Here is a 14,109-nt window from a genome sequence, read left to right on the forward strand (position 1 = left end):
CCCTCTGTTTCGTTCCTTCATGCAGGACTGTTGAGAGTTTTTTGGGACGGACGGTCTGGGGATGTCTTTTTGGCAAGTGCCGACGTTACCTTGTGGATTTGGCATCCATATCACCCCTCCGCCCAGTTTAATTGCTGGTGGGGTGGAATTTGGATATTTGGTCATGTATGTCGCGTTGGAATATTTAGTGTAAATAATTTACTCTAATAATTATTATCAGTTTTAGAAAACTAATTTACTATAAGAATTTATTATACGAATTTTCAGAAAATTAATTTACCACAATTAAACTCATTTCAGAAAACTATCATTAAATTATTAAATTAATTAAATCATTTACATTATAATTAAATTAGCTAGTCATTTACGAGAACAATAATTATGAAATTACTCTTTAGATTATATAATTATAGTAATCATTAGTAATTTTTAAGATTAGTTTTCAATTTGTATTTTGGAAATATTTTTTTCAGATATTTATTTAAATATTTCCCAAAAATTGTTTAGTTGTGATATTTATTGCAATACGTAATTTTCACAAAATTATTTTCAGAATTTTTTTTTGTTCTAATTATGTTGCGGGAGTATTTAATTTGCAGAAAATTAATTTCCTTAATATTTAATTAACTCTAATATTCTATTAATTAACTGTTATTTTTAGCAATTTTTCTACTAATTAATAGTAATTTTACCAATGATTTACCATTAATTATCTATTAATTATATTTAACTCAATATTCATTAACAAGTATTAATTAAATTTAATAATTTATCATTGTTAACAATAATAAATCTAAATAAAATTTCTATTAATTACTAGTATGTAACATTAATTAACATATGCCGATGATCCGATCTACGTGTCTCATCTTCGTGACTCGATACTATGCTATAGTATTCATTCGAAGTCTCAAAATAGCAAACCGAATTTTGAAATCAAATCTATCATTTTGGAACACAAACGTCCTCTAAAAAGCAACCACACCCATCATCTTCTCCACCTAGAAGGATCAACTTCATCGAATCCAATATATATATATATATATATATATATATATATTTTTTTTTTTTTTTTCTTGAAAATAATGCTTTATATTTATTTATAGAGAAGAAGAAAGATAAAGAATGGGCCGAAGCCTCTATTTTGTAGGAGAATGGAGCGGAACCCCTGTTTTCTGTTAAATGTAGAGCCAAATGCATACATGTAAAATAGGTTTCGTTGATCCCTAAAACTGGTGCCTATGAAACAAACTCGATCTTAGAGGAAGGAAGATGCAGATAAATTCGGTGACGAGAGCCTTTAGGCAGTCGCTAGTCGGTGTTGGTAGCATTTCGAACAGGAAGCAACTCTGACAAAGATAAAGAGGAAGGTGGAGAAGGCCCTCGACGATGAGGGCCTTGAGGCAGTCAGTGATTTGTAGCCTCTCGAACATGAAGGAATATGGTCGCCAGTCGGTGTCGGTAGCCTTTTGATCAGGAAGCAACTTCGAGGAGAGGCCGTCGACAACCAGGGCCTAGAGGTAGTTGGTGTCCTTAGCCTCTTGAACAGGAATGTGGTTTTAAACAAGAAGGAGCATTTTCGTACAAACTTATGTTACATATACACGGGGTGGAGTTGAAAATAAATACTGATTTATTAACCGGATTTGACATGGATTTCATTTTTTGTACAATGTTAATGGCAATTTTGATTTCTGCAATGGAGAGATCAATAAAAACCCATTGTAATTTTTATTAATTATATATTTAAATTTATATAATTATATTTGAAATTATATAAATATATTTTGCTTACTATATTATATATGAATTTATATATATAATTGATGGTGCGCAATCCGGTCGGTCCTATCTGTCAACGACCTTGCCTCTGACTGGAGCAATAGGGGGCCTAAAACGGAGAAGAAGGGGGGGAATCTCCGGGGAGGAACCCGGTGAGATTGTTTTGAAGCTCAAGTTAGTATTATCTCAAAGACAAGATAAAACCAGATGGCGCAAAATTCACATACCTCGTTCTTGGGGGGTAGGGAGCCTTTTATAACCACCTCGCGCACTTACTCATAAGCTTCTGTCAGGTCAGGTATGATTATCCCTGCGCTCCTACCAGTTCGGGTGTCATCACCTCTGCTGGGACAGAACCGCCACTGCTCTCTTTGTCGGAGCCATCACTTCAACTGGAGATGGAGGTAGCAGGTGGCGGTGGCAGGTGGTCGTTGGAGTGCGGCTGTCACGCGTCAGATCCCAAGTCAGTCAGGTGCACTGCCCCTAGGTACAGACTTCCTCGGTGTTAGGTGTGGTACGGTTTGTTCAGTTTGGCGTCTTGGAGGCGAAGTGCTAGAGTGGTGAGCGAGGTAAAGTCTTGAGTTCGGATAGAGGTGTGTCCCGAATTGCCATGGGGCAGGCCAGTTCGGGTCGTTGCCCTTTGTGCTTGCAAGGCTCGGGGCTTAAGGTAGAGCTCGGGCTCCTTACGGGGAGTTTGGGTTCCTTGAAAGGAGTTCGGACCGCTGGTTCCTTGTTTCGGAGCTCGCGTCTTGGGTGTTCTGTCGTGCCGAGCTGTTGCCTTCGCCACGTGTCAAGTGATTACGAGGTCGGGCCAAATCTTCCTTCATCAATTGCCCCCACTCCCCGCGTTTAAGGGACTTGCCTTGGCGCGAGGAGTTCGCGAGGTGGCAGGTGGATTTGTCCCGTACTTCGAATTGACTGATAGCGTGAGGTGTTCGTCCGAATTTTTCGGGTTTCTCGAGCGCCAAAGAGACAGGAAGCGCGCCAATCTGTCTAAAAATGCTGACAGACGTGGCGGCGTGCGCTTATTTCAAATTTCAAAAAAGCGCGTCGCTGCCGCTTTTAGTGCGAGAAGACGTGCGCTGGCGTTCTGTCAATTTCAGAAAGATGTGCGCTGGCGTTCTGTCAATTTCAGAAAGACGTGCGCCAATCACGTCTCAGTCTCAGGGGACGTGTGGTCAGCGCAACTGCGAGCCATCGGATTGACTTTGATCTGTGTTGTTGGTTCTCGATCACTGTGGGTATAAATAGTGGGGGACCCTAGTCGTTGTCACTTCTGCGCTTTGCTTCTTGAGTTCGCGTCCAGGCTTTTAGTTCGCATTCAAGGTTTTTGCTCATTCAAGTTCCCGTAGTCCGTTCAAGCCTTTTTCCGGGTGAGTACCTTCTTGGAATCCATCTTCTCTCCTCAATGTCTAGCTCGGATAGCTCAAACGGTTCTTCAAGTGGGTCAGATGCAAGTTCTACGAACCGAGTTGCATCCCCAGATGGTTCTAGCGAGCCGGAGGTAGAGCTCGAGGAAGAGTTCGAACCCGTAGGCCGAGTCGTCTTGGGTAGTTTGGCGCCCACCTCTCGTCGGGGTCGGACGTTAGACAAGTTTGGCCCCTCGACCATGATGCCTGAGGGGCTCCAATCCCTTATTACCTATTACAACTTGCTCGGGGAGTACGCCTATTTCATACCTTCGAGTAGCTTTCCTTGGGAACACGGTCCTGAAGAGATCGTGATATTCCGGGAGCAGCTCGCTGTGGGGCTGCGACTGCCTTTCCACCCCCTCCTTGTCGAGGTCTTGAACCACTTCGGCGTTACGGTCGGCCAGCTTCACCCAAACTCCATTCGTAACTTGGTGGGGACAATCTCCCTATTTTGCGAACAGGGCTTTCCTTTAGACTTGGAGATCTTCTCTTCCATTTTGATGCTTAAGAAGCAAGCGGGTCCCCTTCCCGGGCGTATGTGGGCGTACTACCTGTCTCCTCGCCCGGGTTTTAAGCTTTTACATGAACTTCCCAACAAGGTCCCAACGTGGAAGCGGGACTACTTCGGGGTGCGAAGTGTATTGGGGTGGCCGTTTCAGACCGGGTGGGGAATGGCCGCCCCTGACTTCGGTGTTACGCTTGATAAAGAGATGGTGAAGGGCCTCCGGCAATGGGCGCGGCTTGGACTAAAATGCCATCAGTATCTGACGAAGGCCAAGCTCATTGCGGCCGGCCTGAGTTCGGGTAGGTTCCTTACTTAGAGGTCTTGTTTTTGCTGTTCTTTTGTTTTTTCTGATGCCGAACTCCTTTTGCTGGTGTGATGAACTCAGGAGGGACTCGTGGTGGGCACTTGTTTCAATGCATGAAGAGGAGGAAGCGAGTCGCCAAACGAACTTGTGCCGATCTGCCCCGAAACGCGGAGCCCGAGGTACCAGACTACCCGTCAGAGGATCCGCCTAGGAGCCCGAGATGGCTCCTCCAATGCAAGAAGTGGTAGGGGTCCCTTATGCCGAGACTACTTACACGGGGGCTCCCACTTACTCGGGGGCTCCCGCTTACTCTGGGTCTACTTATACGTGAGCTGGGCCCTCAGGCTCGGGAGCCCAAGGGGAATTCAGGAGCGTGTTGTCGCCGAACCACGCTCTTCAGAAGAGTAGGGAGGCCATTTTCCCCGAGGAGGTCATGGCGTGGACCGATCTTCCTTTGAACCTGGTGGCTTGTCGCATTGTTACTCATGCCATGGTGGTAAGTCAGATTTCTTGTCGGGCTCTTTGCTTTTATCCCTCTTGTTGTCGTCCTTTTGATCACTTGTTCTTCCCTTTTGGTAGGTGAATTCTTCTATCCATGCCTTGGCGGCCCAGGTGGAAAGGAGCTCGAGGCAGGCGTGAGCTGCCGAAGAGGATTTCCGTGTTGCAGAGGCGACTTCCTGAGCTGTTGAGGCGGCTGCTCGCGCTGCAGAGGCTAGGCAGGCGAGGTCTCAGAGAGATGCCGAGGCCATGGGAGTTGTAGTGAAGCACATGGCGGACCTGAGGTTGGTTTTGCAGCATCAGGTCGAATACCTTCAGGAGGACATTAGGGAGAGGACATAAATCTTTTCTCAAGGTATTGAAAATGCCAAGAAGAAGGTTGTCGATGAGTACATCGCCTCGCTGAGCTTTGACGACCTGATGGTGGACTCGTACAGAAGGGGTTTTAAGCTAAGCTGGTGGATGATCCGGAATACGTATCCCGAACACGACATCAGTGCCATATCCACTTCGTGCATAACTCAGGAGATGGCCAATGCTGCTGATGGTGAGCTAGATTCCGAGGGCGAGGTAGGACCTTCGGGTATCGTTGAAGTGCCTTCTGATAATGAAGTGCCTTTTTTTATTTTTATTTTCGAACTGTACACTCCCTTATTTTCAAATGGAATGACTTTTCTTTTGGTTAAGTGTTGGTTGTTCTTTTCTCCCGAACTGACCGTATTTGCCGAACAGACCCTATGCCCGATCTGTTTCTTGCCCGGGTTACTGCACTCGCACGACCTGTTTTGGTTTTAATACTTAGTCTTCGAGATGCCGATGTCCCTGTTAATACTTAGTCTCTGGTAGTGGTTTTGTCCACTTCGCTTGGTGGTCTATAGGTAGTATCGCCTTAGGTTAATGATGTTCCACGCTCGGGGTACTTGTTTGCCCTCTAAGGTTTTGAGCTCGTATCCCCCCCCCCCGAGCGCTCTCTTTACTCTGTAGGGCCCTTCCCAATTTGGTCAAAGTTTGCCCACGCCGGGTTCGGGTACCATGATCTTACGGAGAACCAGGTCGCCGACGCGGAAGCTCCACTTCTTTACTCTGGCATTGTAGTATCGAGCTACTTTTTGTTGGTAGGCCGCTGTCCGGATGTGCACGAGGTCTCTTACCTCATCCAGTAGGTCAAGGTTGGTACGTAACTCATCTCCATTTGTCTGATCGTCATATGTTTCTAGTCGCAGTGTAGGTATTTCGATTTCCGCCGGGATTACCGCTTCAGTGCCGTAGGTGAGGTTAAAGGGGGTCTCTCCCGTGGCGGTTTTTTCCGTAGTTCGGTGGGCCCATAGAACACTTGGTAGCTCGTCCGCCCACAACCCTTTAGCTCGGTTTAGTCGTGCTTTCAGTCCGCGGAGGATGGCTCTGTTCATTACTTCTGTCTGACCGTTTGCCTGCGGGTGTGCAACCGATGTGAAGTTCTGACGAATTCTCATATTTTGGCACCATTCTTGGAACTTGATATCCTCGAACCGCTTGCCGTTGTCGGAGATCAGTACCCGAGGTAGCCCAAAGCGACATACCATATTCTTCCAAAAGAAGTTCTGTATATTTCGGGTTGTGACTGTTGCCAGGGGTTCAGCTTCTATCCACTTTGTGAAGTAATCTACTGTCACCACTAGGAACTTTCTCCCACCTGTTGCTGGCGGGAATGGCCCCAGGAGGTCGATGCCCCATTGTGCAAAGGGCCATGGACTGGTGAGGTACTTGAGGTTGACAGTAGGCTGATGGTGGATATTGGCATGCTTCTTACACTTGTCGCAATTTCTGACGAGCTCGACAACTTTTGCCTTCATCGTTGGCTAGTAGTATCCTTGTCGAAGTGCCTTTTGGGCGAGGGCTCTGCCCCCCAGGTGTTCGCCGCACAAGCCTTCATGAGTGTCGCGGAGTACGAGCTCGACTTCGACAGGTCGCAAGCAATGCAGGTAGGGGAGCGTGTAGGACCGTCGGTACAACCGTTCGTCTATTATGACGTATTTGGCTGCCTGGCGCTGCACCCTCTTGGCTGCATTGCGGTCCACAGGGAGGGTTCCATCTAGCAAGAAGCTCACGAGTGGGTTGATCCAGCTCGGCTCTGCTTCAAGGACGGGAGCGACCTCCTCTGCCCCACCGAGAATGCTAGGCCGAGGTAAGTTTTCTATGTACACGGTTCTCATGGTGTTGTGACTCGTGCTGGCTAACCGGGACAGGACGTCGACCTCAGTGTTCTCTGACCTCGAGATTTGCCTGATGAAGTGTGACTGGAAGTTGAGCAGAGCCTCCTTTACTTTTGCCAAGTATGTGATCATAGTGAGCTCGCGTTCTTTGTATTCGCCCGTAACCTGGTTGACCACGAGCTGGGAATCACTACAGACAACTATGTGCTTTCCTCTTTCCTTTTGCATTAGGTTCAGCCCGACTATCAGTGCCTCGTACTCCGCCTCGTTGTTGGATGCCGCAAACTCAAAGCGTAGTGCGTATTTCAATTTCATGCCACCTGGGCTGCATAGGACTATTCCAGCCCTGCTGCCCTGCTGGTTCGGGGAGCCATCTACGTGAAGGATCCAGGGCTCCTCATCCCAGTTCGTGTTTGGCCTAACCAGGTGAGATGCCACACTAATTGCTACTTCACGGGGTTCAGACTCTATTGGCTTGGGAGCTCCGGGCTCACCCGAGCTGGGGATCTCGGGCTCAACCAGCCTAGGGATTTCGAGGCTAAACATGCACTCGGCGATAAAATTTGCTAAGCCTTGGGCCTTAATAGCAGTTCGTGGCTTATACTGGAGGTCATACTCGCTGAGCTCGATGGCCCACTTCGTTAACCGACCGGAAACCTCGGGTTTGAGTAAGACTTGCCTCAGAGGTTTGTCGGTCAAGACCATGACAGTGTGATCCTGGAAATATGGGCGGAGTTTCTGAGCTGCAATCACCAGTGCATATGCCAGCTTTTCTATATGCGGGTATCTCGTCTCTGCTCCTTGTAGAATTTTACTAACATAATAGACGGGCCGCTGATCTAGGATGACCTTTATCTTGTCTGGTTTAGCTTCAATACCGCGCCGGTTGACAATGTATCCTAGGAACTTACCCGAGGTGACACCGAAGACACATTTGTTGGGGTTCAGTTTCATGCTAGATTGACACAAAATTTGGAAGACAGAATCTAAGTCTCGTATTAATTCCTATGAAAACTGCGTCTTGACGACCATGTTGTCTACATAACATTCTATTTTCGTGCCAATTAAGGGCCGAAACAACTTATTTACAAGTCTCTGGAAGGTCGCCCCAGCATTCTTCAGTCCGAAGGGCATGACCCTGTAGCAGTACAGGCCGAACTCGGTTATAAAGCTGGTTTTTTCCTCGTCGGATTGGTCCATCCTGATTTGGTGGTAGCCTAAGTTGGTGCCCAAGAAGCTTAGCAACTCATGTCCCGAGGTCGTGTCCACTAGGCGGTCAATTCAGGGGAGGGGGAAACAGTCTTTTGGGCAAGCTCGGTTTGGTCGGTGTGATCGACGCACATGCGCCACTTGCCGTTTGCCTTTTTTACCAGCACTGGGTTGGCTATCCAGCTCGGGTAATGAACTTACCTTATGAAGTCCGCTGCGAGGAGCTTTTCGACCTCCTCGTCGACCGCCCTCCAACGCTTCGGGGCTTAGTTGCGTTTCTTCTGTCTAATGGGTCTGACTACAGGGTCAGTGTTAAGTTTGTGAGTTATAAGCCCAGGGTCAATACCAGGCATATCGGCCGCGGACCATGCAAAAATATCTAAATCTTGAAGTAAGAAACTCACCAGTTTGGTTCGTAGAGTCTCCTTGACGGAAGCACCGATCTGTAGCGTCCGAGCCGAATCCGTAGCCGAGGTCGGGATTGCGACCGTTTCCTCTGTGGGCGAAGCTCGTTCCTTGCCCTGCTCCGTAGGCCGCTCCAGCTCGAGGTCGTCGGCCGCCTCGGTTTTTCCCTTCAGGGCGGCAACATAACACTTGCGGGACTCAAGCTGGTCGCCCCGCGCTACCCCCACACTGATGTCTGTAGGGAACTTCATTGCCAGATAGTAGGTGGAGACCACTGCTCGCAGAATATGCGTAATTGGCTGCCCTATTATGGCATTGTATGGGGAGGGGGTCGCGACCACCAGGAAATCGTGGTTGAGTCTGATCGCACAAGGCCATGTGCCGACTTCCACAGGTACTGTTATCTTCCCGAGGGGCCTGACTTCCTCTCCGCTGAAGCCCACCAGAGGAGTGTTTGTGAGCTTCAGCTCGCTTCTCCACAACTGTAGCTAGTCAAATGCCGATTTGAAGAGGATGTCCGCCGAGCTACCTGAATCCACAAGTATGCGCCTGACTTCGAAGTCGCTGATCCTTAGTTTTATGACGAGCGCGTCATCGTGGGGGTAGTGGACACCTCGCGCATCATCTTCTGTGAAGAAGATCGGTTCTTCTGTCTTCAGCCTCTTTGGAGGGTTTTGTTCTTCTCGGGCTGCCTCGCGAGCCGACGTCCGGGCTACTGCCGAAGTACACCCTGCTACCACCGAACCTCCTACTATCACATGGATGGTTCCCTGAACTGGCCTCTCTTCCAGAGGCTGTCGTTGCGACGCTTCGGCTGGTCAGTTGCTGGATTCGGGGGCATCCTTTCCGTGCTCCCCTTGCCGACCTGCCTTATTGTTATTATTATTATTATGCTATACAAAATTTCTCAAGTATCCGTGACGGATGAGTCCCTCTATCTCGTCCCGAAGATTATTACACTGTTTGGTACTATGACCGTGATCTCTATGAAAACTACAGTACATGTTTTTATTTCTCTCGTTTGGATTCCCCTTTAGGCGAGGTGGCCACTTTACGTATGGGGCGTCTTTGATCGTCATCAAGATCTCGGTCCGCCTCGTGTTTAACGGCGTGTAATCCATCCGAACTGCTAAGGGAGCTCGGGACGGCTGGCCCGGCTTCGCCTCCCGGGCCGGGTTTCTTCTATCACCTGGGTTGGAGGGCTCACCTTCTCTTTTCCTTTTCTCAACCCCGCCTTCGGTCCTTTGGTTGATCTCTTCCTCTGTTCTCATGAACTTGTCCGCGAGTTTGAGGAATTTGGCCACGGTCGCGGGCTGGCTGGCTACCATGTGCCATTTAAACTCCTTGTGCGTTACTCCTCTCTTGGCCGCTGCGAGCTGTACCGCGGGGTCTAGTCGCGGTATCTGCAAGCACTCTTCATTGAACCGCTTGATGTAGCCCCGGATGGATTCTCCTTCTCTCTGGACTACTCCGAAGATGCTTTCCTCAGTTATGGGGCACCGCTTGCTAGTAACGAAGTGTGCGGTGAAGACTTGCACGAACTGAGTCCAGCTTCTTATTGACCCTGGGGCTAGGTTCCTGTACCAGGTGCGGGCCACCCCCTGAAGGTGGTGGTGAAGGCCACGCACATGCATGATTCACTGGCCCTAGCGAGGTGCATTTAGGACTAGAAAGCATCGGCGTGGTCGTTGGGGTCAAAGGACCCATCATACTTGTCCAAAGGTGGGAGCTTGAAGTCTCTGGGCATGGGGACTGCCAGGAGTTCTGATGCGAGGGGGGAAGGAACTGAGAGAATTGGGGCAGCTTTTACCTCGTCCGAGCTCGTCTCTTCTTTACCTCTGAGCTCGGGCAGGACACGAGTGGCAGTTCGGCGACTTCGTTGTTGAGCGGGCCTAGTATTGGCGCTGCTAGCCTCAGTGTTGCCAAGCTCGATGGGCTCGGAATGTTGGTAGTTTGCTGCTAGGGCACTGAATCTGTTCTCTGTGAGCGGGAACTCAGGCTTGGAGCGCTGAGGTGCTGACTTTGCTGGCGAGGTTCTCGACCCGCCTGCGAGCTGTGAGGCGGGGGTGATTTTCCTTTCCCTTCGGCCTGGGGATGAGGCCTGACTGTTAGGGGGGTTCTGGAGTTGGGAGGTTTTTCCTCGGTGAGGGCGTCCACCCTGAGGGGAGGCCTTAACCGGCTTCGGAGCAGGGTGCCGAGGTGGAAGCAGTGACTGGTTCAGGGGTAGTTGGGGGAACTGCTGCTGAAAGTGATGTTGAGAGAGGTGGTGTAGTACTTGGTGTTGCTGGAGTTGTTGCATTTGGGCTTGCATTGCCCGCATGCATTGCATCAGGTCGTCAAACTGGCTCTGGCTAGTCGCCAGGGGGATAGCAGTTGGTTCAGTAAAGGTTGTTTCGATAGGGAGTGGAAATGGGACATTCATGGCGGGAAGGATTATGGGCGCCACTGTTCATGGCGCATTCATGCTGGGGATCCCATCCACCGGAAGGGGGATGGTGAACTCCCGATGCACCCCACAGGGCCTTGAAGTTGTTCCCCGGTGGTGTTCATCTCCGTGCCACGTCCGACGTTGCTGGAAGAAGGCATGAGTGTTGGGGTTTTTTGGAGAAAAAAGAGGTTATGAGAGTTTTAGAGGGAGGCTTTTAGAAGCGTTTCCCACAGACGATGCCAATTGATGGTGCGCAATCTGGCCGGTCCTAGATGTCAACGACCTTGCCTCTGATTGGAGCAACAGGGGGCCTGAAACGGAGAAGAAGGTGGGGAATCTCCGGGGAGGAACCCGGTGAGATTGTTCCGAAGCTCAAGTTAGTATTCTCTCAAAGGCAAGATAAAACAAAATGGCGCAAAATTCACATACCTCGTTCTTGGGGGGTAGGGAGCCTTTTATAACCACCTCGCGCACTTACTCCTAAGCTTCTGTCAGGTCGGGTATGATTATCCCTGCGCTCCTGCTAGTTCGGGTGTCATCACCTCTGCTGGGACAGAACCGCCACTGCTCTCTTTGTCGGAGCCATCTCTTCAACTGGAGATGGCGGTAGCAGGTGGCGGTGGCAGGTGGTCGTTGGAGTGCGGCTGTCAAGCGTTAGATCCCAAGTCAGTCAGGTGCACTGCCCCTAGGTACGGACTTCCTCGGTGTCAGGTGTGGTACGGTTTGTTCAGTTTGGAATCCTGGAGGCGAAGTGCTAGAGTGGTGAGCGAGGTGAAGTCTTGAGTTTGGATAGAGGTGTGTCCCAAATTGCCATGGGGTAGGCCAGTTCGGGTCGTTGCCCTTTGTGCTTGCAAGGCTCGGGGCTTAAGGAAGAGCTTGGGCTCCTTATGGGGAGTTCGGGTTCCTTGTAGGGAGTTCGGACCACTAGTTCCTTGTTTCAGAGGTCGTGTCTTGGGTGTGCTGTCGTGCCGAGCTGTTGCCTTCGCCACGTGTTGAGTGATTCCGAGGTCGGGCCAAATCTTTCTTCATCAATAATAATTTAGTATGCTATATTTACATTAATTTATTATATATAAAAGTCAAAAAGTATTTAAAATTTTTTGACATTAAAGTAGAGTCGGATTAAATCCAAATCTGATCCGAATCCATTAGGATTTGAATTTGAATCCAAGGTCTTAAATTCCGATCAGATTTTAGATCGGATTCTGATGCATATTTTTACTAATCAAGTTGAATTCAAATTTTGATGAACTCGATTTGAATCCAGTCCAATTACATCCCTAATTTTGAATCGATATCTATCAAATATGCACATAGAAATTTAAACTCTACTGCCCATGAAATAGCATATAAAACATGTATATATATATATATATATATATATATATATATTAGATTGCAAATGGTGGCAACCAAAATGTATTAGATGCTTTCAACTATAATATCTAATTCCTCTCTTTTTTTTTCCGAAAAAAATGTTCTTTTTAAATAGGTTGAAGAGTTATAACCGGTGGCCATACATGCATCTTTAATTTATTTACAAGTTGTTCCGAAGAAATAATTTACAAGCAAAAAAAATACTAAGCTCTGGGCCTTTGAATTATGTAGAGAGGGTTTTTCATAACCGTGTTCAAATCACTGGGTTTTGTGTGGGGTTTATGATCAAAGAATTAGGAAATGGCTGACATATATCACGTCTACGTCTACCGAGTAGAGGGCCGTTGCAGTGGTATTTTGATTTTAGTATTGGGTTTCAGCAGTTGGATATTCTATATTCTGGTGTTAGTGGGTTTTCTATTTTTGAAAGGGTTGAAAGTTATTTCTCCTTTATTAAATTAAGAGTAAATTTTTTAAAATATTCCTATTGTTCACAAAATTTATGAACTGTATCCTTATTCCTTATTGTATCCTTATTGTTTAGATATTGTGTTACGACATCTTTAAATTTTCTGACAATTGTTTAATACCTTTTAATTTTTTATCACACTCCTTCTTACATCACGCGAGTATTAATTATGAAAATTCCTAAAATACCTTTCTAGTTCACTGCCGTTGTTGGAACACCGTCACGTGACAATTGCAGTGACCACAGAACACCACGACGATACAACCGGCGGAGCTTCTGTGGAAGATGCTGGACGAAGCTTTCCCGCCCAGATGCTGCACTCGACATCTCCTTATTCCCTTACTGTAATCCGGCGGAGTTCCCCCCTTGCTGGAATCTGACAGCGCTCAAACGGTGCTTTCTGGCGTTCTCCGGCATTGCTACCAGACATCGGCTCTCAGGCACACTACGAGAACCTGAATACCACCAACAGCGCTCCGGCGATGCTTTCTGGCATTCTCCGGCATTGCTACTAGATCTCGGCTCTCAGTCACACTACCAGAATAGATCTAATTTCCCGAGGGATACGGGAGAAGTTGCTTGAAGTAGCCTGAACCAGATTGGAGTTATCTGAAAAGATCCGAATGTTCTGAAGGTTCTTCACATTGGAGCTTCTAGCTAGCTTAATCCCGGCAAGCAAGGCTTGAGCTTCAGCAAAGATGGGTGAGCTTGGAGTAGTACTTAGAATAGAACACCCTTAAATCAATCAAAAAGAACTGCAGCAACACCAGCATACCTAGAATGGGAGAAAACACCGTCCACCATAACAGTTTCAAAACGTGCATGTGTAGCACTCGAATGGGGGCAATATTATATTATCTCACGATCTTGCCCTGTCTCTGATTGGGAGCAAGATTCTACGCTGCTGGCTGGCTGATATACCTGCTGATAGATTTCAGAGCATCATGTAGATTTAGATTAATGCCATTAAAAAATCAGACTGTTCCTATTGTTCCAAATAACCGAGATAATTATAGCCATGTTTAAACACAGGTATTGTTTTTCCAGCTTTGAGAGCGTCGCATCATTAAGCCAAGATAAGAGAGTGGATTTTATGGTGTTGCTTTCTCTAGTCAAGAAACGACAACCCAGTTGGGATCCAAACCAGATTGTCCTAGCTAAATCACAATGGAGAAGAGTATGTTCCACTGTTTCATTACAACGTGAACAAACAGGGCACGTATCTGAATGATTGATACCTTTCCTATGGAGGTTTGAGCTTGGAGAAAATTAGGGCTCAAATTTCTAAGAAATTGGAACAAACACGAAAATTGGCTTCTTCTGTTTTGGCAACAAGGAAGGAGGTGGCAAGGAGAAGAAGAAAGGCGTCTGAAGATGTGGATATGGTCTCCGTGAAGTACAAGCAGCTGGAGAGGGAATTGGAGGAAATTTGTGAAGCCGAGGATTTCGAGAGAGCGGAACGAGTTAGCGAGAGATTTGCGGCAACAGAAAGGGAGAAGGAAGGTGTTGTAAATTCATTGAGGGAAGC

Source organism: Nelumbo nucifera, chromosome 2 (genome assembly GCF_055504915.1).
Source record: "Nelumbo nucifera cultivar China Antique chromosome 2, China Antique-T2T, whole genome shotgun sequence".
Taxonomy (NCBI): Eukaryota; Viridiplantae; Streptophyta; class Magnoliopsida; order Proteales; family Nelumbonaceae; genus Nelumbo; species Nelumbo nucifera.